General features: G+C 36.4%; 1 protein-coding gene and 3 long non-coding RNA genes across 5 annotated transcripts in view; 2 read left to right on the top strand and 2 right to left on the bottom strand.

Moving 5' to 3' along the window:
• Window positions 1-27,464, top strand: part of LOC132907269 (uncharacterized) — a 241,955-nt gene that overhangs the window by 20,391 nt on the left and 194,100 nt on the right. The gene's annotated exons all lie outside the window — the stretch shown is intronic.
• LOC132907266 (large ribosomal subunit protein eL32) overlaps window positions 1-27,464 on the bottom strand; it is a 258,415-nt gene that overhangs the window by 56,438 nt on the left and 174,513 nt on the right. The window lies entirely within an intron of this gene.
• On the bottom strand, window positions 15,868-17,572 carry LOC132906811 (uncharacterized). Its single transcript, XR_009658044.1, has 2 exons — window positions 16,227-17,572; window positions 15,868-16,152 (listed from the first exon to the last, which is right to left on the bottom strand). It is a non-coding gene; the product is annotated as an uncharacterized LOC132906811 (long non-coding RNA).
• LOC132907344 (uncharacterized) lies at window positions 17,908-18,917 on the top strand. Its single transcript, XR_009658154.1, has 2 exons — window positions 17,908-18,373; window positions 18,634-18,917. It is a non-coding gene; the product is annotated as an uncharacterized LOC132907344 (long non-coding RNA).

The raw sequence follows: 27,464 nt of genomic DNA, 5'->3' as shown, positions 1-27,464 counted from the left end.
GTAATAAATGTCTCAAAGCATGATATTAACTAATATTTCTCTTTAAAGATGAATATTACTATTAATAACAGAGAGAAAGAAAGCTTAACCAGACTCATGTTAACTGTTTCAAACATTTCTACAATCGGGAAACGAGATTTGTAGCGGATGATAATTAGCTACAATTCAAACATGCCACGCAGCCACTCTGATCTTATATTTTAGTTTATGTATTCGTTTGTTCAAGTAGATTTTGTATGCGCGAATCAGCAGTTACTGCAGCTGTGCCATTTTGCAGGATATTAACCACTTATATTTTATTGTTATTATTATTTATATATTTTATTGATCAGACGATGCCTTATTCAGCTAAATTACTGAATTTGAATCTCTATCTTCCATTATTAAATACTATTTTATTTACCAAACTCATAGTATTAATTCGTAAAAAAATTCTAATTCAACAGTTAAAAAAATTATTTATTTTTCTTATATACAACGCTCGATAATCTCATGAAGATTTAAATTGTTCGTAGAGAAAAGAGAAGATCGCAGTTCGATTCTTGTTCCGATAAAATTGGTTCAACAGGTGCTGCCCTCTAGCCGATATTCCCCGAGTGAAAAGTCGCGGTAGATCGCGATCCACAGGATCGTTTAAGTAACAGCTGCATCACGATCACGGGAGGTTCGTCGATCGTACTCTCACTTTCTCTGCGATATTTCCGACGACCCGGTTTTCAGGCGACACAGTTCGCCCCATCAAACGAGAAAGTGAACGCGTAGACCTGCTCTCCTCCCTCTTCTTCGCCTCATCATCTTTCTTCTTCACCTTCTTTCCTTTTAACCGGTGAAATCCCCCGTGCGTAGGCGAGACGGGAAGAAAGCTTTTGTCCAGTCGGTATAACGCGGTAATCAGTGTCCCAGCGACTTATTATTACTTTCGAGAAACGACGGAGATAAATCTGTTCCAACGACTTCCTAGTAGAACGATAGAGAACAGAGAAAGCTTTGTCCTCGTTATTCGAAATCAGCTTCTGTCGCGCCGCTTTCTGTTTTGATATACCGTTTGCATATTATTTCGCGTTTAATAAGAAGATGCAGTTTCGTTTTTAGCAGAGGTCAAAAGAGTTATCGTTCATGACGAAATTAGCATGACGTTTCGATCAAATTGAGGAAACTATTTCAGTTAATAATTTCGTAATTGTAGATCACAGCGGAAGAACATAACAGCTCGTGTTTCCCGTTTTTTAAAACTCGATACGTCATCAACTTTATAATTTTTCATTATCGAAACTATCTTTCTATTTATATATATAAATATCTTTATCAAATCGAATATAGTCTTGATTATAGATTTACAAAGAGATTTACAAAGTTTACTATTTTGAACGCGACACAGCAGTTAAAAACAAATTTTTCGCGGTACTTTATAAAGTGTTACTTTTCCTTTATTGCAGCACTAAATCGAACATGTCGACTATATTTTTTCCTGATTGAATTTTACGTTGGTTGAATTTTCCAGAAATAACAATTCTCGTAAAGAAATTTCGAAACAACACAGTAAGATACAGAAGAATAAGGTTGCTTCGTAATCAACGTATCGAAAGTACTAGGCTTTAATTACCGAATAATATAAAGATCGAAGGGTCGACAAAGATAGACTTCCCTTTACGCTTTTTCCATGCATTCCTCGATTATGCGTAATTTCTTTGTGTAAAAAAAACACATTTCGAAGTAGCGATTTATTTTTCCCGATATCCTACCGGTGTTCACAATTAACGAGGAGATGTATTTAAAGGAGATTCGAATTCGAAGCACGAACACAGCAGAAATACACATACCTATCCCATCGGAGAATAAGAGTGTGTCGCGTAAGCTGGTATTTTCAGCGGGATGACAAACGCAAAGATACCGTGACGTCAGGGATCACAAGCGACATTCCATTGTCGCGGAGGTCGATCGTGGTTCGTTCGTGTCGTAAGAGGAAAGTACGAAAGTCATAGAGGAAGTAGTTTATTAGGGAACTCGTTTAAACAATGCGTATCCAATACATCGAGTCATAGCTATAATTGAACGCAGCTTTAATATCCATCGGTTATCGTGACTGAAATATATAGGATGTCCCAGGACGGTGGTACAATCCACGACAAGATGATTCTTCATGAAAAAATAAATAAAGAATTTATCAACTTTACTTTATACAGGGGCAACATTGAAAATCTATAAGCACGCGTTTATTAATAAGTTTCAATTTAATGGATTCATTCGTACGATGAATACAAGCGTCGATAGAAATCAGATTTTTCTATAAAATCTTCCTATCGAAGGAATAATATCGCGCAAACAAAAATTAAGTAAAAAATCGTGTTTAAAAAATAATAAATGCACAAAATGCTAGAAGAAATGTCATCGTGTACCATGTCTGTGCAAATATCTTCGTTGATTGCATAATTTTATACTTGTAAATGTAACGACACGAGTCGCTTCTTGTCATTAACATTATCTTATACAATTAGTATGTACACGCGTAAGTATTTAATGAATTCCCAGAACCTTCTTTCTCACGAACGAAGTCTTGAAACGCAAAAGCTTCATTCTGCAATTTTAACCTATGTTTGCATAAAAAATCATCCCCTTCCCAACGGTATCACTCTTATTAGAATATTCCCCATGTAAAAAACAAATCAATAAACACTTTTTGTTTTGACGAATGCACTTTCGTCTGATGACTCGAGACTATCCATATTCATACAGTTCCCACAGTGACACGAGCTTCTGGAAACGCTCATGGTACGTTTGCACGAGCCGTATACGCGTGAGATCATCCATACATTAAACGTCTTTCCTACGCGAGTCAAGGTCGGTTTTCAAGGCTTACCGAAGCGTTTCCTAGTTGATTACGTTCAATGGAACACATTATGCATGTGCGTTCGACTGGATGTCAACCGATAGCTGGCTGTCCTCATGCGCTTCAATTCGCTCGTCAATGAGGACAGATCCATGTACTTGGCATATCGCGGTTTGCAAACCACTCTTTAACCTGTTAACCAAGCCAGACGAGCTAACTTTATCACTCGGATTGACAATCGCCTGGATATAATAATTTTTTCATTTGGTTATATTGTATCCTACTTTGTATGTCGTTTTATTTCTGTTGAAACCAAAATGTACATACGTTGTTCGAACTAATTATAGGATCGTTACTATATATCAAACAGCAAACAGAGACGAAGACATCCTATAGATAGATTTATTGATTGTTATTCGTGTCACATAGTATATGTCATATACATAAATTGTTGAATTTGCTTTAAACGAAGCAGGAAATTCAAATTCTCAAAAACAAGTCTTTAATTCAAGGAATTTTCCTCCAAACGACTCAAAATGTCATAAACTGTCTTTTAGTGTGCGAGAAAAATTGTTTTCTTTTTTGTTTTATTAATTACTGATAGCAGAAACACATCTCGTGGGATGATATTCCAAAGAAAATATAACACAAATTTCAAAGCAATTTTACCGAGAACAAATACGTTCATCGTTTATTGAATCAATAACTTACTGAAGTACAATGTACATGGAAAGATAAAGTGCAATTTCGAACACGAGAGGATTAGATCGGTAAATGTTTCGTTGTATTTATCCGAGTACATATTTGATCGAGGAAGAAAACATTCATGAGGAGAAGCAGCGTTCGAGTAGTCGAACTGAAGGAACAAAGCACATTCGCATCTTGTATTGGAACGAAACAGAGTAGCAATGCTATACGGATGTATGTATAATGGCGACAAGGCTACGACTCGAGCCGTTGAACGAAATGCGTAGACAAAGGAGTCGCGAGCGAGGCCTTCGTAGCACGTGTGTAACTGCCTTTAACGTTATGGGGAAACATAAATAAAGTCAGGGTCGAGTGACCACACGTCATCGTTCCTCCATGGCGTATTCTCCGGGGCTGTACCGCCCAGTAAATGATGGTTGTTCGCAGAACATCAGACTCCAAGAAACTTTCACTGTCTGACAATTTCACTGTTTCAGTATTTCCAACGTTTCTGCCGATGTTTTATCCCATAGAAATAATAGATCTGTTTTATTATCTGGTGGAATAGGTACATCGTCGTGGTCTTTCGTCGATGACAATCTTTTGGCAATTTAAAGTTGCAAAAAAGTTGCTGAAATATTTGAAACAAATTGGTCCACTCTGTCTTGCGAAAATCCTATAAAACCCCTAGCAAATCTCCTGATCTATCGCCACCGCAATTAAATCTATCTCGGCAATTCGAATTGGAATTGACGCGGTCTAATGAACGAGTTAGCTAAGTTCCCAGCGTGTCGCACGGCGAACTAGGACGAAGACAATTTGCGTTGTCGGAGGACATCTGCTCGTTTGTATAGGCCGAAGGTCCTATGAGGCCTTTTGTCACGTACAATGCCGCGCGTTTTGCACGGTTTAGACGATGATGAGGATGGATACGCACGATATTAGCCACGCTCAGTGCCGTTTCCTACGGAAACAGTTTCGTATTGTGTGCATTGAAGCGAACACTTTTAAGCTTAGCATAGCGTAGCTTAGTTTAGCTTTCCGATGAATCCCCGACTTTACGCACGACGATTTTTCCATGGCGATGTTATTAAGGTGATTATTACAGGTAGATAAACAGGTGTGTTAAAGACGTGCAAGAACGATCCGAATCTCAACGTGGAAGCCGATCGCGAATCGTTTCCATTTGTTTTATTGATTATGCACGATAAATATTCATTTACACGAAGGAAAAGCCAATCCTTTCGATGGATATCTTAATTAGAAGGATTATTTACGAGCTTGTTTGTAGGTAGATACGTACTTCGGTGTTCCTCAACCAGGTGTTTGTTATCGATTTTCGTGCATCATCCACCCATACATAACAGTATCTGCAGGTGCGTCAATTGGCTTGAAAAAATCAGATACTGGTGCGTTAGTGATTTTTGTAAACTAATAATAGAAACGATTAAGTACTATTCAATGGCTTCCTCAATTTTCCTCCGATAATGAGCGACAATCGAAATTCATTTTTATTACGTAGACACGTCGTAGAGTTTTTTGCATTTTGAAATTATGTAGGTACTATTAGATGGATAAAGGGAATATTTTCATTTGATAATTTCTCTTATTTCATACGAAGTAACTTTTAGACGTTTGTTGGTAACACATGTATACTATATATATATAGCTACGACCACAGAGAGGAAAGTAAGTACTTTCGCAAGATTGAATTCGATAGTAGCATTAAACAAATTCCCTGAAATCACTGTTTCACGGTTTTGATATTCTTCTGACACAAGACTGGAGTATTTCGAGTTGTAACACTTATGAAATACATGATACGTTCAAATACTTTCATACTGTGTATTACTGTGCATACCTGTAATTGGTATCTATTAACACTATCTGACTTCTCAAAGAAATCATTATCAATCTACTACTCGAAAAGGCGGACGGCCGTCAAACGTCTTTATCGTTATACCTTCGGTATGTGTGCAGAAGCACGCCATCGGCAAGGATCGTTCCCGGTTTCTGTTTGAGTCCGCTTTTGCCCGAAGGACGCGTGCGTCGACCGATTAAAGCGGCGCGCAATTATCGCACGGGGACCAGTTCCCGCTATTCCAGTTCTCTACTCATTCGTTACGTAATCCCGATTGTCGGATCGCATAAATATTCTCGCGGGATCCGTTATGCTGTTGCACGCGTGAATGAGCCAATGCAGCCTTTGTGCAACGACCTTCCAGCGATTCGAAGCCGGTGCGTTCACGGCTGCATTCTTCCGAAGCGATTGCTCGCTTTTCAGACGAAACGCTCATTTCGTTACATTTCACCCAATCAATTCCTCTTGTTTTTCGTCTGGAACATACAGTGACTCATGAAAGTAATCGAACGTTTATCATAGAAAACTCTGCATGAAACATTTTGAAATTTCATTAGCACCGTAATGAAGCACGACTATCGCGATTATATCGGAGAAATTTGGAAACAATTTGAGAATGTATATCGAGATTGCGGTTAGGTGAATAAAGGTATAGATAGAGATTGACGTACAGTATAAATTGAAACGTCTTAGTAAGCGCCATCGAACCTTTACTTACCCTAACATATTCTGTGTTTCGTTGGACAAGAATTATTAGATGTTTTTTCGAAAGCAGATGTAACTGACTGTTATTAATTTTATTACACGTTTTCTAATCGGACATAATTCTGTGAATCATTTAATTTGATTAATTATTATCGTATGAGTAAACGTTCAGCTCGATTACGCGAATCAATTAACAGACACGAGCGATCATTTTTCAATTTCTTTCAAGGACTCTACACAGAGCCAGGTATTATAAGCACTGTAAAAAAGTATACGAGAACTGTTTGCATACTTTTACAAAAAGCACCGTTTCAAATCACTATCGTCGTAAACTACGAGCCTCTTATCGACTATGATCCTTTCGTTTAATCCTCGTAAGCAGGAACAAAAGTGGCATTCAAAAGGTGTGTTAGTTCTAGTTCTTTGCAATAGAAAAAAAATATAGATTGAGGAATCAGGAGGTCGTTATGACGTATTCGGAGTACCGCTATCCTCTCACCTGCGTGAGAGGTGTCCTTCATCGTCCTTGGAGTTCTGTCCGTTTTCCTCAATGACAGTACAAGATAATTATTCATCCGCCATTGTTCCACATTGCTTTCGTTTCCTTTTCCATTTCGCCTCATCTCATTGTCATATTCCGGCGCCTTGTCATTCGAGAAACCTGTATTATAATTCCTTTATCCGTTCGAATAAAAGCCTTTCTCTCTGAAATGATTCCTTTTATTCACAAACTAATTCTCGTATTCTAATATGTCGGAATTATCTTTGCGTTATTACAAATTTCATACAGTGGATTTCGATTTTTCAAAGATCTTCTAGACAGCATTTTGTTAGCTTAGAAATGGCAAATTTTCTTGAAATACTAACATCCTGGTTTCTTCGAAACGCAATATAGAGAAATGCAATTCTCCTTTGATTATTTCTCATTATGAACATAAACTTGGTCTCCGAGCCAAGAATCGATATTAACGTAACTGAAATTGTCAAGTGTTAATCATGGCAATTAAGAAGGAACAAGTTATATTTATTAATAATGACCCTTCGTCTTGAAAACGGAATTTGTTGTACAATGTAACGAAAAGAAGGAAAGAATAAGCACGCGTATGTGCTACCTAGGACCGCTGAAAAGGTAGGAGTACGATAAAATAGCTGTGTCGAGGATATTTCAGTAATGTTTATCTCCATCTACATCTCGAAGGACACAGCATAGAGAATGACACGATCGATATCTTGGAATTGTACTTCGCATTGTATGCAGTTTGCTATAACGGACCTCCAACTGACAATCAAGCTGACCTTTGTCACGTCACATTCTTTTTATCTCAATCGAAAAATATTTGCTCGATAGTTTGTTTCATGATGGATTTCCCGTGTGACATTTACCATTCAAAGTCACAGGATTGGAAAAATGATGGTGTTCTTCGCTGTTCGATATTTTATCCAATATCCCTAGAACTCGTAAAACGTAACGCGAGATGTTATACATTCTTCTAAAAAAGAAAAAGAAGAAAAAAAGAAAGTATTGGATAAACGAATTTGATAGCCTGTGAAACTTAAAATTGTTGAGAAAATAAAAATTGTTAAAAATGATAAACGTCAAAAGATGCGACTTGTCGCGTTTCTCCTACAGACAAGCTAGAACAAAAAGACAAGTGAGAGAAAAGATAGAAGAACGCAACAGTTTGATAAAAACAAGGACGATCGATACAAGCATAGCATACAGTAGTTTTATGACACCAAAGTGTCAAGGATATATTAATGATTGATTGTTTATGACGTTAGAATCACGAGCTTTAAGGAAGTCTTAAGTGACTCGTCTAGACGGAAATGCTGGTAAAAGGAAGGTATCTATCAGCCGCAACGTCCTGTGTCGCATTACAAACTTTCAGGGTCGACGTGAACGTGAAAGAAAGCCATTATACTTGGTACCAGCGATCAGGATCGTTAAACACTATTTTTAGCTATACGATTTATTAATTACCATATATCTGCAGATAAATGGGGTTAACTATAGTATGAATACAATGAAACATTTAGTGTTTGCAAATAGAATTGTCATTCAAGTTGGTTCAGCTATATTAATCGTTTGGAGGTCGAGATGCCATTAGTGAATTTATTGAAACGCAAATATGCAATACGCGTGTAAGGTAACCATACGTAATATGGAATTAACCCGATTTCAACATAGGTGCTAAAAGACAACATTTTTTACAGTTTATATATATATGTCAAACGATCATTATTGTTTATTATCATAAAAACATAAACTTGTAGAAAATGCAATAAGCAAACGACTACTTGTAAATTCAGTCGATTATAGAAAGTTTGATCTCTATCTTGTTCTAAAATATACAATTTAAAAATGCATCTCTGAAGCTGTTTATTTTCACTAATAATTACAAAGTAAATTAAGTTAATTCTGGAGTAAGAGTGTTCGTTACTGTACTTAAAACATGCGAGCGCATACGGCGTATTCGATGTAAAATTTTCATTCATATTCCGTGTATTTCTTATTTATCTTTCATTTGTTCTTAAATTCGCATTCATCGAAATCTGAATCTTATATAAATATTCGCAATCCGCTTGCTATTCGAAGACCTTCGCGGAAAGACCTCGATACTTTGACGAGTCTATGCAAATTACGAGCTTGTTTTTTGTTTACATAGAAAAGAAAAAAACATGCGACGAGAACACCGGTACAGAAGTAACTACGAGGACTCTATTTAAAATCCTTGAATGAAGCTTGATCCTCACGCGGTAACACAAACACGAAAGATCAGCTTCGATCGTGTGAGATAATGGAGATACGTTTGCTGGAAACATGTTTAATATTTACACGCGAAAAGTGTCGAAGCTTCAATTTCGTTACGTAACCGGCTTTATAGAATGGTTAAATGTTTGCTCGTTTCGAGACATCCGTTCTCTTTTTCTCACCGATGCTTCTTCTTCTTCGCCTTTGATACGATATTACAATAGTTACTTTGAAAATGAGATACAAAGAATTTGTTAAAAAAATGTATCGTTGTAAAATAAGACATACTTGCGAATACCCTTTGCATCCACTATAATTCCGCAAGAAATTCTTCTTTCACGAGTCGCAACAAGGAAGATATCCTATCCTTGATTTGACTACTCTCGAAGGAAGTTGCGGTTTTTTGAAAACGCGATTGTCGTTCCCATCGCGAATACATTTTAATGCGGCGCGGTCGTTGTTGAAATGTGACACAGGACATTGCGGCCACCCTGAAACATTCGTCGACAACATTTGTTCCCTGAGTAAATACAACCGCTCCGGAAGTCACGTGATTACCTTCCCGTCGCCGTTATCGCGATGAGGAACGGAGAAAATAAGACAAAGGATTGTTGTTTTTTAAATTTATTTTTGTTAGTTTATATTTGGAACTAGAAGTAAATAATTTTTTGAAACTCGTGGAATTTCGAGAAATAGTATAAAGGTCGTAGACAAGTCTAAGATAGGTTCGAAGTTTTAACCGACTCTCCTTAGTTAAAATCGTCTTATATAATATTTTTCCATTTTTCAGAATACGATGAATCGGTTGACGTTTCCACCGTTTTTTCTTTTTTATCTTTCAAGTAAAGTTATATCATACAAGCTGTTACGAAGCGATTATTAAATATTTGAAATCGAAAAGGAAAAAAGAAACCGATCAGATTTATAATTTTCTTCAATTTCGAAACGGTAGGTGGAAACATTGGAAGCGAAAGGAAAGCAGAATCGAAACCGTACCTTTCCACTTTCCGAAACGAACGTTGCTCTATAAGCTTCATGATATATCTCGTAACCATTTAGGTCTATTCTTCAAAGTCGTAACTCAAAATTACAAGATATTTTTGCTCATTGGTTACGTGCTATGGTCTCGAGTTGGTCTCAATTGAATTTGCTCTTATTGATCACGAAGGAGGGTTCAAGAAACCCGAGACCGAGTATAGCGGAGCAAACAGGCGGCAGGAAGATGAAAAGAAGCAGAGAATCAGAGAAGCTTTATCTCGGTGTTGAATTATCAGCGAGTGAAGTGATTCGAGCGATCTCGGTCACCCTTCAAGATCTGACCTGACCTCGGATTGGAATTGAACGTCGGGACTTAAAGCGGGCGCGAACACTGCTGTGCAATCCTGGCCAATCAGCTAACAAACAGACGCGCCGGGAATAAAGGTGAGCCTAATTGGCGCAATTCATATTCAAACAAGGTCCACGTCCTTGACTGTTCATCTCGCGCGCCAACGAAATTGATAACCGTTTGCGTAAGACGGCGACAAATTCTGACGATCAACTCTGTAGCCATGGGATCTGAAACATTTCAAATCGCTTCCAATCTATACGCTACAGGGTATTCACCAGGAGGAGTCGAAGATGCTGAACGTACAGTAAACTCGTGTTATTTCGAATCGTCTAAGCTTCGACATCTTAAAACTCGGTCTTCAACTTTGCATAGAATAATCCAGTTTGTTGTAGATCATAGGACGCCATCACGTCTGTGATGTAACAACGAAAGAACGAAAATATATCGTGTGCTTTAGGTTCAGCGCGAAGAAGCTTAATTATGACAATTACGAATTGAAAATATTAACGCTAGTTCAATAAACTATTTTCCCACTGAAAATTATATGTCAGTAAAAACTATGACTGTCGAGCTGTCAATGTAGGTACATGATATACTATATGTCGTTGTTTATCGCTTCACTAATATAGCACGAGGCAACACGAACCAAATAATCTGTTTTCAAATGTAGATCGCACCGTGAAAAATCGTTGCATATCATTTACCTTGGCTGCGATATCCTTCTGACTCAGATAACCTTATCTTCCGCTATTCCTGTACTAGACATTTCTATTAATCAAACGATCATACTTTCCTATCAGTACCGAAGACCGCTGCATCTCCTTAAAGCATCCGTTGCTACATCTCGTCTGTTAATTTCTGGAGACAAACAAAGTTGCAGCTTATGCCATTCTAATTCTCAATATCCCTTTCATACGAAAGATATCTGTAAACTTCGAGCAAGCAATTAGAAGCAAACACGAAGATGATCGTGCAACGAGGAATCCCAGCAGAACGAAGCATGCACTCGGAATTTCCGATAAATCGCTGTCTCCTAGCTTGTTTTCCCCGCTGGAAGGGCAAACAGCGTTGCCGCAGCCTGACCTTCCTCAGGGGCCAACGTCCTGACGACGTTCAAGCGAAATTAAAAAAAACTACTGATAATAGCGTGGAATGACCCCTGTCGGCAGCTACGAAGACGACAGTGGAGGAATATTTTGTTCGCCGTGATGGGCTTTCGACGAATCTTAACTTCGAAGCAATTCAAAGCTTTCCAAGACTACGAGGATTGGAATCCACTCGAACGTGATTCGAAGGAACTCGCGAAAATCTTGATAAGTAAAATAAATTGAATGTTTAATCTCGAGTCCTTCAAAATTTCGATACGTCTTTAAGATTTAAATATCGATATTCGACGTTCGATTAGAGATTTACGATCTAGTCGAAAGAAGGAGGTTCTAGAGGTTTTACCGGTGAAAATGAAACGCATATATTGCAGCGATATATTTTATATATTACTGAATAAGAAGAGAAGTAGGGAAGAAGATTAAAGATTTTAGAATCGAAGTATAAGACAGACTTCTCTCCTTATTTTTTTCTTCTTTCTTAAAGAGTATGCGAAATTTGGTAAATTATATTCTAACAAGAAGAATAACTCTGAAGAATTAGTAATTTACATTGGAGATATCGAGAAATGTTTATAATTCCGTAATAATTTGAAAATTTTATAAATTCAGCGTTTACGATCTTCAGTTCTCAAAATCAAAATCCTATAGTTCTTTTATCTTTCGGTTGTATCGAAAATAGACTGTTTATTCGCTAGACGAAATACATTTACGCTGTGCAAACATGATAGACAATGATAATGGCGATATCGAAATTTAGCCTTGTTCAAGTCATCAAGAACAATGTTTAATTAGTTACCGTTGTTAACAACGACTTTAGCAATTATCGTGTCAGCTATTATTGGTTTCTTGACTTGTTTTGATAAGACACCGAGAGGTCACCCCTGTCAGGCTATTAGCTTTTATTTTGCACCTATCAGGATGATATCGCCCCCTGAGAAAGGTCAGTCATGGACTTTGATCGTTTATTTGTAACGAGATAGTCAACGTTATAGATAGGTTGCAAATTGATGTGCTTTTTATTTTTACTTTTATTGCTGTAAAATACCCAGCGATGCTTCTATTTAAAGTCTATTTAAATTCGAAATTGAAGTGCTGTTATCAATAGATTATAAATTTTTGTGCAAATTTCTATGAATAAAGCTAACGAAATGAATTTAAATGTGGTGTTTACGCCAATCAAGAAACCATTATTTTAAGTTTAGTTAGCTTTATTTAGATATTTTAATTTATACATTTTAGTTAGACGCAGCGTAAAACGGATACACCGTTATCGTTTGTCACTGGCAGCAAAACATTCGACTTTTCATTACGATTTGAAAAAATCATGCTACTTACACATTTTCTGTTAAAACTCGAGCGTCGTAATATCAATTACCGCTGGAAAATATCTATTTTCGATTAGTCAGGCACTCCTACTCCATAAACATCCGCAATTTCTCAACTATCTTAGCGATAGATTAAGCAAACTGATCTGACGAACGAGCATTCTGCATAAAACTCGATAACGAAGGTTATCAGAGATGCTTCCTATTTGCACACACGACAGACAAATAAACCTGACATTTAAATATAACCTGTACTGATACTGGTGATACTAATAAGAAAAAAATTCAGAGATAAAAATTAATATGTTTCAACATTGAATCCGGCATTTAAATATACTCCATCGATCGATATAATCCGATTTAACAGAAAAACCAATAAGAGAGAAGGATCATAATCTTTATTCTCTGTAAATTATAACGAGAGAACAATTGTATGGAAGAATCAGTGCTTAGTGACCCAGCTAATCGAACAAAGCTCACGATTAAACGTCGATCGCGTGTTTGTAGTCGCGAGAGTCAAATATGCAATCACGGTCACGTGCACATACATATTATATGAACGAAGAACATCTTGCATGCAGACACGGACTCGTGTCCATGCGTGATTGAACCAGCACGAACGTGATGTACGATGGCTTGCGAAAGTATCTGAACAATTATCACAAACAGCTATTATGTACATAGCGTGTTATATAAAACATTTTGAAATTTCATTAACATTGTAATGAGGGTCAACTATTACGATTATATCGATAAAGTTTCAAATATTATTCAATAATATTATTATTATTTATTGAATAATATTTTGTACATTTGACATATGTGATATTTAATATGCAATTAGGTACGTAGATGATAGACAATACTTATGTAATAGTAAAATAAAGGTAAAATATAAAATAGTAAAATAAGGATGGATATGTGTATAGATTAAGTGCGTAGCCTGAAGACTGAAAGTGAATTATGCTGTTACCATATATTTTATATTTATGTAAAATATAAAATGAATAGCTTGTAACTTCTACAGATATACAAACACTCCTACGTTTGCTTCAAATTTTACTAGTATAATCATGACGATATGATCATGAAACTCGTTACAGTACTGATTAAATTTAAAAATGTTTCGCAAAATATTTACAGTAGGTTTCTGCAAGTATTCGAATTCTTTCCTGAACTAACTATTGTAAATACGCGTGTGTATAGAACGTTGGAAGAACACGGTCGAAGGACATATTTGTGGTACATATATTAGAGTGTATGCCGCGAGTCTCTAGAACGATCATTTTTAAGTAGCAATGGCTAGTATTGGCGAAGGTCGAATTTTTCGACCTTCGACTAACTTCTAGTTTGATGTTTGTCGTAGACTACCACGTATCGTCATCTGTTGATTACGTTTCCTGCGGTTAACTTTCATCCTCTCGATGCAAAACGCCTTTCCCAACGTCGTAAGCAAGGACGAGATCGTAAACGGATGTTTCTGATCGTTTCGTAAAGCTTTTGGTATGTCAATTGATACGTATGAGTGGAAGCTTGATTAAAGAAACAATCGATCATTATTGGAACGTTGATTAATCGGAAATTTGGGGCAACCTTTTGCAAGAAAAACTTGGAAACAAGAATGTACCGACTAAGATTGCGTTTCGAGATATTCCATCCGCAGATGCGAAGGATATTAAACACGATGAAGTATGCTAGGACGAATAGAATTGTAATAGAGAATTTTTTCAAATTCGTTTATTCTTATCTATTATTCAGCTGAATTGGAAACAGTTAAATATATGAACATTGAGAAAAGTCATTCGATTACGACACTTTCACAAAATATACGTGGACTTAAATATTGATAAATTGTCTAGGTATCTAAATGTTGCAAAAATTATTAAGAGGGAAACATAGATACAAAAGTTTAAGCCCAAATGTATCGAAATGATTAAGAGCCATAGGTAGAAAAGTTCCACCGATATTTCCCAAGTTTGTCCAAGCATGATTCACTTTCATGGCACGGAGTAATCCAATTATATCGAGCGAAGTATCAAAAAAACGCGATCCTGTGGGTCAATAAGGGGAGACTTGTTCCTTTGTGACAACGAAACTTTCCTCTATTTATATGGGTCGTTATCCGTTGAAAAGCGACAGTGAGTACACCATTCATGAGCTTCGTCCTATAGGGTGTGCCCATGGCAATCCCCTCGACCTACTTTCGCGTCTGTGCCTACTGGAAATCGAAGAGGGTCAGGCTCGATGACAGGATATCCTGGGATCGTTATGTGCGTTGCGAACGCGTGAGAATGTAATTTGCCGTCGTTCGTTATTCGCATTCTTACTTCTCCATTGCTAGATGTACTCGAGTTCAGGGTTAAAGAGAAGACAATGCCCGTCTCTTATCATATCGCACGGTCGATGCCACCATATTGCCGTCTCCTGCTGATAACCAATTCCATGAATATTCCTCTATAAAAATACTTATTTTTCCATCGTCCTATCGTTAGTTTGATTGTCGTTCTATGTATGCTTTGTCATTAACCTTCGTTTTATTTTATAATACGATCATTTCGCAATCTTTCGTGCTTGTTTTCGACGGTATTGTAATTGATAGAAGTTGTTATAATATATGTATAAATTACTGGGAGATGTTAAGCAGGGTATTAACAAAGAGTTCAGTTTCATAAATTGTTAACGATTTATTGAAGAATTGTGTGATAAATATTGCGTTGTTAGTATTTTCTTGGCGTTATACATTTTTTTGTAGTTCATAATATAAAGGTTTTTAAAGCTGTTAATTATCAGATGGAAATTTACCGGCAGTTTCTCATAGTGATTATTTCCATAATCGAGTTATATCATGCAAACATTTTTCCCTCACCATCCAGATTGTGTTATGAATATTCTATCGGTATCATAAATCTGAAAGTCTTTTAGCTATATCTATATACTATTTGTTCTCTATTAATAAGCGATAAATTTAGAAAACTTGGTAAAAACGTACACGTTTCAAACGGATTTCATTTCATAGTTTGTTATTTGACTTCGAATGAAATCGAATTTAACGGAGGAACTGTTACAAGATCTTCAGTGAAGCATTCCCAATCACGTTTTGTAATAACACGAAAAGTTTGGCCAGATTTAAACGGAAGTAATTAAGAATACCATCAAACGCCGTAATGTAACGTCCTATTCTACTTATACCGGAGATTTTTATCGTGTAACGTGTCAATCTATTAGGCCTACAGGACTCGCTCATTTTTTATGTTTTTTTAATTAAAAGGTTAATGTTCCGTCTGGTGTCATTCTTCACTTTCGTTTCTTCAATTGATCTAATAGGTAAGAAGCATTCATATTATAATCCCTTAATTATTTTCAGACGCATAATTCAACAAATTTGAACCAAGTTCTTCCAGACAAAAGTTTCTCATATTTTTAATGTTTCCGTTGATCCTTGTAAAATATATGATCGTAGAGATGTGAATCGTCGTCGACTGTTTCCTTTCGTCATCTTAATTGACGATTTTCATCGTGTGGAGAATTCAACTAATCCGAAGGAGGCTTCAAGTTGAACCTTAAAATAACATCATTTCCATGAACGTAGGACAATTGAACGTGGAATGTTAGGATGCAAAGCCATACCCTTACCGTGGACGACGGTAACAACGTACTTTAATTGCATGTCATTATAGGCCAATCGAACGACGCTTCGTTGCTATACGCCAGCTTGCATAATGCATTTTCTCACTGCCAAGGTAGTCTGTTTCGTTGCATTTGAATAGGCTTGCGTTACACGGCTTGTGTGTTTGCTACCAGAAACGATTGACCTTACGTTACCAAGAACTTTGGTACTCGCGTTACGTGAATAATACGTCCGTGTATACACGTCGCCGACAAGTTGAGTGTTCAATAAGATTCACGTGCACGACTAACATGTGACCGGAGTAGCTTCGTCTGTGTGTCGTAAGCGAAACATCGCGATGGAAATACGACAGAGTTTCCGATTGGCTAGAAAATATTCACGGCCTTGCCGATGGAACTTGAAAAATTTTGCGCTGATCTGTTGCACGACGATGGGAAAGAGGACGAAACGTTGGTGATTCTCTCGACTAGTCTGTACGTTTTAAACAGCCACGTTGCTACGTTTGAACCCTTCTCGTTTTTGTATTATTCGATACTTTCGTTAGCTCTTTATCAATAGAACTCGTTAAACTTTTATCAATGGTTCCGCATTTTTCTGCTTAGCGTATCACACATTTTGAAATTTAGAAATGCGTAAGCATTGTTTATTAATAGAATAAAACTTATCGAGAATTTTACGATTAGATTTTTGTCGAGTGTAATATTCTACTTTGTAATTCTAAAGACGTAGTCGTACGACTGATTTTAACGAATCATTTTTATATTACAGAAAATTTATCTTCAATTCCAAATAAAATGTTATATTTATTTTCATCAAGTATTAACAATTATCTCGCTTGTTTAAAATAATTTTCGATAGCTCGGTAACTAGAAGTTTTAGTAATTTTTCCACAAATTTTCTATTAGTTCATGCATCGTTGCATTTGTATTTCACAGTTATGTGGTGTTTCGTTCGAAGCATGTATGTATATTATATCATATTAGAATAATGGGATCCGCAGTAATTAAAAACGACGCAAACAAGATTAATTCATTAAAATCGATTCGTTCAATTATTTTTCTTGACGCTATTGAAATATTGTTCAATGATGAAACTACACAAGTAGTAGGTTAAAAAAGTCACGTTTCTTCATATCGATCTTATCGTTCTTCACTCCACTTCCTTTCTAATATTTTCCTTTTTTCTCGGGACAGAGAAACCGATCGTAGTATCGATCTTAACTCGAACACTATAGAATCCCCTTATCGTTATCGCCGGCTTTTCTGTCAGATTAAACGCGATACACATCTAGGCGCCGCGCCGGTTTTTCATCTCGATTTTCTTTCAATCGTCTTAGATATACGGCCGCGTTTACGATTTCACGGAAAGGATATCAATCGCTGAGTAATGCGTGCTCCATATATATATATATAGGCGCTATTATTTTTGCGTAAACGTAATATGACTCAATGTAACTTGTTCGATTCTTTGTCTATTGCGATTTTTCTTGTAATTTCTGCTGCCGTGACTGATTAGAAGCCGATAGAATTAGAATCGATAAGTTATATAAAGAACGCGCGAGGAACGCATATACATAATTTAACGCGATCCATACTATTTTTGTTGAAATTTTATTGTTGCGATCGATTAAAAATTGTTGCACAATGTCGTATAATTGACGAAATTAATGAATCAACGCGTCCTTTGTAATGGTACAGGTGATACGATTTTTAATTTCTCGGAAGAATTCCACTTGAGTCGATTTTCCACTGACAATGCCCTTGAAGTAAACAATAAATAAGATTACTGTGCTTCGCAGCTCGATTTCAAACATAAGGCGCCGCGCAGTCCGCGTTTCGTTATCATAATCTACAAACTACGTTGCATCGACTAAGTACCTCGTTTTGAAATTATGTACTATTAAGCTTCTAACAATTTGTCCTGATATTTTAACTCTACATATCGTTGCCAATTTTAACGCAACTGCCAAAGGACTACACGAACCAAACGAAAGATTGCATTTCCACCAACAAATTAGTTGGATTCCATGATCATTATAAATAATTTGTACACAAATGATACAAAGACGATGGTACGTTATAAATTTTACGTCTGACTTTGGAACGTACAAGAAAATAGGCCAAAGATCGTTTTTAAACGTCTATATAATCAGGTGCGTGGAACTTCTATTTACGAATTTGTTTCCCGTAAAATTTTCGTTTCCCTGAATAATTCAAGAGGCAAGATACGTGATCACGTGGAGGGTTGTCCTTGAACTTGGTGGCGCTGACGCACCGTTTCCTAACGCTAATACGACTATTTGCGCCATGCGGCTGATAACGCACGATTGTCATTCACGTGCCGTTTTCCTTTGGCCTTCACCCGTGAATCTATATCATTACTTTTTCTATTCTACGTTAGACGTTTGCACAGCGTAAATGTTGCACGTGGAAGACGCTCGCGGGAACGTAAGTGAAGCCACGAGCGCGTGAAGAATTATCAGAATTCTAACTAATTTGTATATCTACCTATTAAGTGGAAGCGGATTTTTCCGGCGTATACATGGACGAACGAGTGTAAATATGACTTGGTATTGAAACTGAGGATCAGAGAATTTTTGCAGAAAAATGATCGATTTTTCAACTGTTGTAAATTATTATTAATGAACGTTATTGCGATAATTAACACTCGTGAACAATGAATTTTATCTTTCCTTGTATGAGGTAATTTTTCCCCTCGAAATACTTTTATATCAGGGAGCAAGGCGAGAGGAAGTTGAGATTTTACAGAATTAGATAACTCTAGAAGGAGCAATAAATTCTACTTAGCGATAGAAATCACTATGAATTTATAAATTAAAAATCTGTTCCTTTAAAATAATTCTTTGGAAACTGATATGCAATCTTCCTCAAGATTTTATCGCATTATAGAATGAAAATTGTACCACTGGTCCTGGGATAGTTTAAGATACAAGAGGGTGGCGTGGTTGGATTCATATCTCGTGACCGTTTAACGTGTTTAATGATTTAACTGCTTGCACTCTGAACATTATTTTGATCCCATTGATCCTGAATAGTCCTTTGAAATCAAAACGTTATTATCACCTCATTGCTTTATTATCTTTCTCCGAATTCCGTGTTAACAGCATCTGTATCTGTATTTTACCTATTCTTTGAATAATTACGTTACAAACAGTTGCAGCAATGAATTCGCACTGTCAAAAAAAAAAAAAAAAAGGAAAATCTCAAATGATGAAAATTAATGCCTTCTTTAGTTCTCATCAAAATACATCATCTGCACGCCTAAATAATAGGTCGAAACGAATATCATCGAAATGATTTACGAGCGTAATACAACGCTGACTTATTTGAGACACGATTTCAAATAGGAGGGTGCGCAGTGGGGCGATAGAAATTAATTAGATCGTACGATTCGCGATCGAGGGGTGTGAGTTCCTTACGCTTGGCAAATTCGTGATAATTTGCAACAATTAAGCGAGTCGGTCGACGAGGAACGAGACAGTTCTGTTGATTACATGAATTAAACGAAGGTGCGTATAGAGCAGATATCTGACAGTGGCAAGGACGTTCGTCATCCGCGATAACGAAGCAGGTTACGCGTTCTCGTGGAAAACAGACCGATTGTTTCACAGTTTGACGAAAGGTCGGCAAGGGGAAATGAAAATCAATAAAAGAGAAACGCGCATTGTCGTCGAAGAATTGGAAACAAACCGCACGCGTGCACAGTTTGACTTTATCGAGCCACGTGGAAAGACACATCAAGAAAAGGGAGAATAGAAAAGCTCGGTTCGAAGCTTTTACCAACTGTTCGCGTTTCTGTTCTTCGCTTTGGCTTTTGTCCTTTCTTATTTACTTGTTTTATTGTTTTATGTAAGCTCCCATCCATCTTATGGTTATTAGTGACCACGATAAGGATACAATATTTGCATATTTAGTGGGTTTCATTTCGGACGAGCAATCGACGTGTTTAGAAATGGAAAAATTGCGCAGTGTTTGATACGGGAGTGGCGAAAATATTATTCAGGTTTTCTTTCTATAAAACGCACAAGCAGATTGTTCATTCCCCTCTGTGTTATTTTATAAATAATTTGTAATATAACGAGTAATTATATATTTTCCTTATGGTACTTATATTTAATAAATTTTACTTTTATCCGGTATCATTAGACGATCATTTTGATCAGCTTCGAGTTTGGTTACACTCGAGCTTAATTCGCGTTTTATATCATGCGCGGTAAACATTACCAGTGATTATCCGAACATAATTTTTTCAGAACATATGCTAGACGAAAATAAACAATTATCTGTTAGTAGTTAATCGGTTACGTATTTTCCGTTGTTTTTATAACAGTTTGCCATCGTTTTTATTACATATTTTATTCTTCTTTCATTAATTATCCATTGCTCCAAATGCAGTTCCTAGAAAAATCGTACTATCCAAGGTCTAATAAGTGTTCGAGTATTTTGTAAAATACAGGCTACGTGTTAAAGCAAATTACGCAAACATTAGGTAATTTAAGTGGAACCATTGTGAATCATCGACGATTCGGCGACACCAATTGCAGTCAATAATAGTGTTTGAAAGTAACACGAATATTCGTACATGACGTTTTTATCTAGACAAACGTAAAGCGATAGGTTGCGAGAAGAGGGTTAATTGAAAATAGAATTTCACGAAATACGATATAATAAAAGCCTGAAGATTGCTTTTTACGCGGTTGTATGCAGATAAAAAAAGGTTTGTAAAAATCAAGTCAGATTACAATGGAAACGAAAGGTCCGAGACGTCGCGAGAAACGATTTTATCCAATTTCTACAAAAATTCCCTCGGTGGGTCTCGAGGCAATTTCTAGCCCCTTGATGGGGTCTACAACGATCTAACAAAAAAAAGAGGTTACCCTCGGGGAAGAATAAGCAGAGTAGCTAAGTTTCTTGCTCTTAAATTGCATTATTATCAGACAAGAATTTTCACTGCGATAAACTTTTTCCAATGATATCAAAATTCAACCTGTATAAAAGTATCCCGAGAAATTATAAAACATACGATGGCTTACCAAAGTATTTCAACATTTACGAGATCCTTTCAGTTGTATGTTTAGAGCAAAACTATTCATACTGTTTTTCCAGCTTTTAGTAAAAAATAAAAAGAATATTTAGTAAAAGTAAAAATAAAAACAAAGTAAGTAAGAGGTAAATTTAGTAAAAAAAAAATTTGTTTAAGAAGTATATTTTCAGATTGGTTTAAAATTTGACCGTGCTAGTCACTATAGCGACTGCGTACTGTACGTATAATACGATTATAAAAATGTTCTACGATATAAATATTCGAATCACTTTGCGATTTAGTGCACGTGAGTTTTCGTATGGCGTCGAGGAGTTGTAGCGGAGTAACGTTACAAGATCTTAAAATCAAGCGTCTTAAGTTATCTATATCACGTGAGGGTTCGTTTTTTCAAATCTTTGCAAGTGGCTTATTTTTATAATGCAAATACGCGAAGAACGGATGTTTTGTTATTTAAAAGAGTTAAAAGCGGATTATGCAGGGTTTCCAAGTGACGACAGACGTATTAAGAAATCGAGGAAAAACAGCGGAAGAAAGATTTTGAACGGATAAATACCATTTTGTCGTCGAGCACGTTTGGCCTTGACCCTTAGCTTATCAGAGGCACGTTTCCTTTGCTTCTAATTCGTGGCTGTCTTTTCTCGGTTCTTTTTTCCTCTGTTCAATGGCAAATACTATTTTCCGAATGAACAAAAACTTCTCTACGATGAAAAAGTTGGAAAACACCGACCTTCGTTGAAAGTTAAAGCTTTCTGCTTCTTCCACTCCTTTGAATATTTGGTAATTAAATTGAAAAGGAATGTCCGTGTTTCCCTTGCGTCAAGAAGTTCTGTTAACGGGGTAGAAGAAAAACGAAATAATTAGCTGACGAGATTCTATCTTCTTGCAGGCTCCTTCCGATAGAATTTCAATTAAAACGTAAGGTCGTGAAAACGCTTATGCAGCAAGTTCATTTGCAGATTTTTATTGGATTTTCTTTATTTTGAATTACAGGATCATAGAATATAAAATCATAGAATTCCAAATTATTTCGTACACGCTGAGCAAGCAAGAACGACCAGCTGAATTAACTCGTTACCTATGGACTTTATCAAAAAAATGTTCGAAATTAAATTGATCGTATTAGGGAGGTCTGATCAGGCAAATATAGTTTAACTTTTTAACATTTTATATTTTGTGAGATATCAAGGCGTCTTAAACTTTTTCTAAGTGACACCATATATTTTTTATAACATTAGTCGATGCAGCTGAGAAATCACCGCAAAAGGTATCAGTTTATTTATATACCAAAGAGCCACTAGTTTATTTATTTATCAACTTAGAATTAGTAATTAATTAAGATATCTGCTGGTTACACTGACTCATCTTGTATATAATAGACCATATAACAGATCAATAATACCAATAATTTCACTGCGTCATACGAAGCGATAAAACCTGAAACGTCGTATCTTGTAAACTCTGCGATTAATTTCCCTAAGGAACGTAATTAAACTTTCCTTGAACATCGTTTCGACGGTTGCCAGTCGATCGAATTGGTGGATTTTGTTTTCAAGCCGACCGTGATTAATGAACCTTCTCACCCTACCACACGGCAGAGACTTCAGATTTCTATCTCTCGAACCCTCCTCGAACGGCCACGCTACCATTTCAGCCTGGTGAAAATGTTTCGTCCTTGGAAAGGAAGAAGCACGAGCGTACAAGGGCCACGTGCGTGTTCTTGGGGAATTTGGAGGTCGGCCGAGTAGCGAGAATGATACCGCTACCCTACTCCGGGTCTTTCTTTCCCTCGTATCTTTATCCCTTTCCTATATATTCGCCTCGGCTGCCATCTCTCTGTTCCACAGCTTGGAAAACTTTGGTCCGTGAATTTTCGGGGCCTTGGCTTCCTCCCCATTTGTCGTCCATTTTCCCCCAGAGAGAATTTTCGCATGCAAAGCAACCCCTTGGTTTCGCCTGAACGATTTAAGTCGAGGCTGAGAGCTGATTAAGCGTAGTAGGTGTTTCGAAAACGAATTTTATCAGTGTCAAGCCATTCAGCATTCCTATCTTTCCGGAGCTGCGAGTTCTCTGGAAAAATATTCCTTTTGTCGATAAACGACAGGTCAAAGTTCGTAGGCGGTGTGAATGAAGATTTTGAGAATTGGGATTTCTCCACGTACCTGAATTCTTACAAGTATCGCACCTTTAATTTTCATAATTGTTCAAGTTTGTCGTTTCAAGTTAATCGAGAATATAAAAAGAATAACGATCTTTTGTTTTTGTAACAATCAGGGAATTCTATTTTACAAAAAATAGTATTTATTGATCGTTATGACTCTTCTAATATACTGAATACTAAAAGTATAGTATTCATTATATTTAGTAACTTAAGTAAATCTCTGGTAGACTCCATATCTTTAATTATATTCGCAATAACGTGAATTTGCATAAATGTTCGTATTAACTAATTACATAACTCATTATATATACATACATACAGATATTACGTATACTTAATATTGAAAGAGTTAAAGTAGACTTTGCTTAGGATCTCGTTTCTTCTTTCTCTCTCTCTCTCTCTGTCTCTTTATTTCTTTCTTTCTTTTATTTTGCGCGATTGCAACGAATCATTCTGTTCACGTAGGAAAGTTAGCTCGAGAGAAAGAGCCCTTTAATTTTTATCGCGAAAGTAAATTGCTGGGACGGTTGATTTTCTCGTCACGTTAAGCGATGGAGAGTGGAGAAGAAGCAGAAGAAAAGAGCGAGGGAACAGGCTCGTTTAATAATGTATTGCGAGGGTGGTTCAACCGAGGATGTTTCGGGATGAAGGCTGATGAAGATACATCGCGACTGTATTTTTAGAAATTTCTCGGGGGCATCGTCTCCTCGTTTGTAAAAGGAAAGTTTCCTCTTTAAACCAAGGGACGACCTTGACTTCTCCACTTTCTCTTCGTAGGGCTGATTTTGCAGTCCGTTCGCGCGGCTTGTGATTTTCCAGCTACGTCTTTTTTTATGTTATTAAATTGACCAATTTTTTAGTATAATATACTTCATGTCGTCGACTTTTTCAGGAATCTCAGAATATTTTTGTTTGGTTCGATATACGTAGACACATCTTTAAAAAATTGTCAGTAGAGAAAGATACGTAATTATCATCCTGTTTGACGTAATAAATTCATTTCTAGAGTAGTTACTATAAATTGCGTGGATTAATTAATAATCGTACACGATCAAGTTAAAAGAAATAAAATGAACTGTGAAAATTTAAGAAAGATTTTTCAAGTTGGTTATTTATTCGTTATCGTTTGATCTTAGTTGCCAGTAAAATCGTATTGAGGATAATTAAGCTTTTAGTGTATCATTTAAAAATAACAATTACTTGTACGCATATGTATAGCGTAAGAGATAAGTCTTTCTCGTGAAGGGTACAATCGAAAGGTCAGATCTACGAGTGACGTACGAACCTGTTGAGATATTTTTGTCCACCCAGACCTTGAAAATTTTTAAGACACCAGTCTTCTATCTCACTGGAAGCGCCCCTGTTAGGTCATCGCGTACTTTCTGTTCAATGAAGGGGTGTTCTCGATGTCACCGTAGACGACCATTTTCACGGTCATGAACTTCTAAATGACGACCCTATCATTCTGTCGAATGAATATAACTTTCATCTATCTTTGTTGTTGTATTACATTAAAATCGATTAATTATGTAAAATATTATGCAATTTTATAAACAACGTTATGAACGGTAAAAAACTTTTTCTTGTTCACTTTATTATAAATAAATAAATTTTGAATTTATACACGTTACCTGCGAATAGAGTTTTCTATAAAAGTAAAATACGAATAATTTTTAGAAAGAAATACCTACCGTTATGTTTAGGTGAATATTAACGTTTTTAATGAAAAGATCGTGCAACACATTTCTAGTCTTTTGTTGAAATCGAAGTGTATTCGTAACGAAGAAGTAGCACCGAATAGAAACGTCTCCCGTGACTTTCCACTTTTAACCTTTGATTTATTCTTCACTAATCTATTCTTGTTGGAAACTTGCATTCATTTTGGCTACGCTAGCGTTCCACACGTGAAAACCTGCAAAGGTCAACACGAACGTCAAAGATCGTGTATCAGAAGATCCCCAGGAATTTAAACAGCGACATTTATTTCCAATTGCCCTTCCTCCAGGATATCAGCAATTTCCTGAACATTCTTTGCTTTTGGTAATTTGGAAATTTAGGAAATTAGAAGTTTCAAAGATTGGAAATTCGAATATTTAAATACTCTAAACTCAGAGAACATAGCAATCAGAATATATTTGTGCGTCCAGAAATTGGACATTCGTAAATTAAAAATCTGAAAATTCAAAGGATTCTCTCTCAAAAGATTAAAGACACGCAAATGGTGAAATTAAAATATGAAATAATTGAATCATAATTACTCAACTGATCAAACTCTCGCAAATAATATATGTCTTTGCAAAATAACAAATAAATAAAACTCTTAAAATACAAGACAACAGATCTTCGAAAATTTAAGTATAACTTTTCAAAATGCCACGCTTAGCTTCAAAATTCGTGTAAGCGTTCCTCAATTTACGTTAACAAATGTTACGTTCAGAGGATTAAACCTGACGAGGTCTGTGCTCAGGTACGATTCATTTAACGAAAAGACAAGTGGAGTGTCTGGTTGGCGACTGACGCCACTTGCCGAGGAAACGAGAAATTAAAAAGAAAAGCGCGTCTCGTTAAAGGGGAAAGCCTCGACTGGCATCGAACGTTCAAACATCCTTTTCTTTCTCATTTTATTCTTTTAATTACCCTTCATCGACGTCTGAACTCAACCTCTGGGCGAGAGTCATCGATTTAGAGATTATATTAAGCACGCATTTTCCCTCAATTACACTTAAACTCAATTACTCAACGAGAAAGAATGGAAGAAGGCAAATTTAAGATTGAAGTAAAAACGTAATTAACTTCTCGAGGATGAAAGTGTTAGGAGTTGGAAAGGAACCTGGCAAATTAGCTTGCTTTCATAACTCGACTGTTTTATATTAAGCATCGAGCATTAATTTTCAATATTCTGAAATAAAGAGAAACACGTGTCCCCGTGTAAAGTGATACGCTATATACATTGTCCTCGTTTTGAGCAATGCAATTTGAAATTATTAACAACGACGCAAGTTTATGCGACACATTAATTACTTTCGCTGCGATACCCTTGAAACCGTTCGTGCTACGTGCAACTAGAGAATCAACGTTTCAAAGCTGCTGTATTTAGATATTTTGATAGAGAATGTAAATTAATAACACGCATTCTCGTTCGTAAGTATTAGAATAAAGAAACGAATACATTTGAAAAATTATTAGAAAATTATTATTTTCTTTGAAATTGTACGCTATAGAAAAAAAAACACATTATGGTATAATAAAAATTGTTGTCGCTATCACAGTTCAAATTTTACATTCTATAACTATAATAAATCTTCGGTCCAAAGGTGATACAAACAAGTATCATAAGTAGTACTATGATAACATTAATTTAGTGGTTAGATAGTTTCTCCTCCTTTTTCTCAATCAAACATTTTCCAGGCTATATTGTCTTTTATTGTATCTGTTGTCATTCATATTTATCGTAAATGATATCACGAGTTCACAGAATTTTCTATGTAATTCATCTTCATTTTTTCGCAATAATTAACTGTTATCTGAATAATTTCGAAATATAAGTACGTACATCTATGCATTTTTCGCAAGGAACTTCATCAGTTTTTTATATTCTCCTTCTGCTCGTTAAACTTCTCCTCGTTCATTTTCATATTCTGATAAAAATTATACGTTTTTCAGTTTGATTTTTATCCCTTTTTCTCAAACATATTGCTCGATCCCCTAAAAATACGATTATACGACATAGTTTGATTTGGAAAAAAACGATGTTGATAATAATCCGTTAACGAGAGCTGCGTAAATAGCTGCCTGTTGCTGTGTTCAAGAGAATGGAAACGTGGTAGGTCGTTGCTGGCCGGGTTGTGCACCCTGCTCTGCAAGCTGCATCGATCCGTCGTTCTAGCCGGTGCAACAACCCACGCATACTGACCCCATACGTCCTTGTAATTCGCGGAAGGATCGCTAGGATATGGTGTTTTTGAACCTCGACATTTTCTCGCTTCGTCGGAGCTCGATTATCGTCGATGCCGGTACCACA

This window comes from Bombus pascuorum, chromosome 5, assembly GCF_905332965.1.
Source record: "Bombus pascuorum chromosome 5, iyBomPasc1.1, whole genome shotgun sequence".
Taxonomy (NCBI): domain Eukaryota; kingdom Metazoa; phylum Arthropoda; class Insecta; order Hymenoptera; family Apidae; genus Bombus; species Bombus pascuorum.
This window is presented reverse-complemented; position numbering and strand designations above follow the sequence as displayed.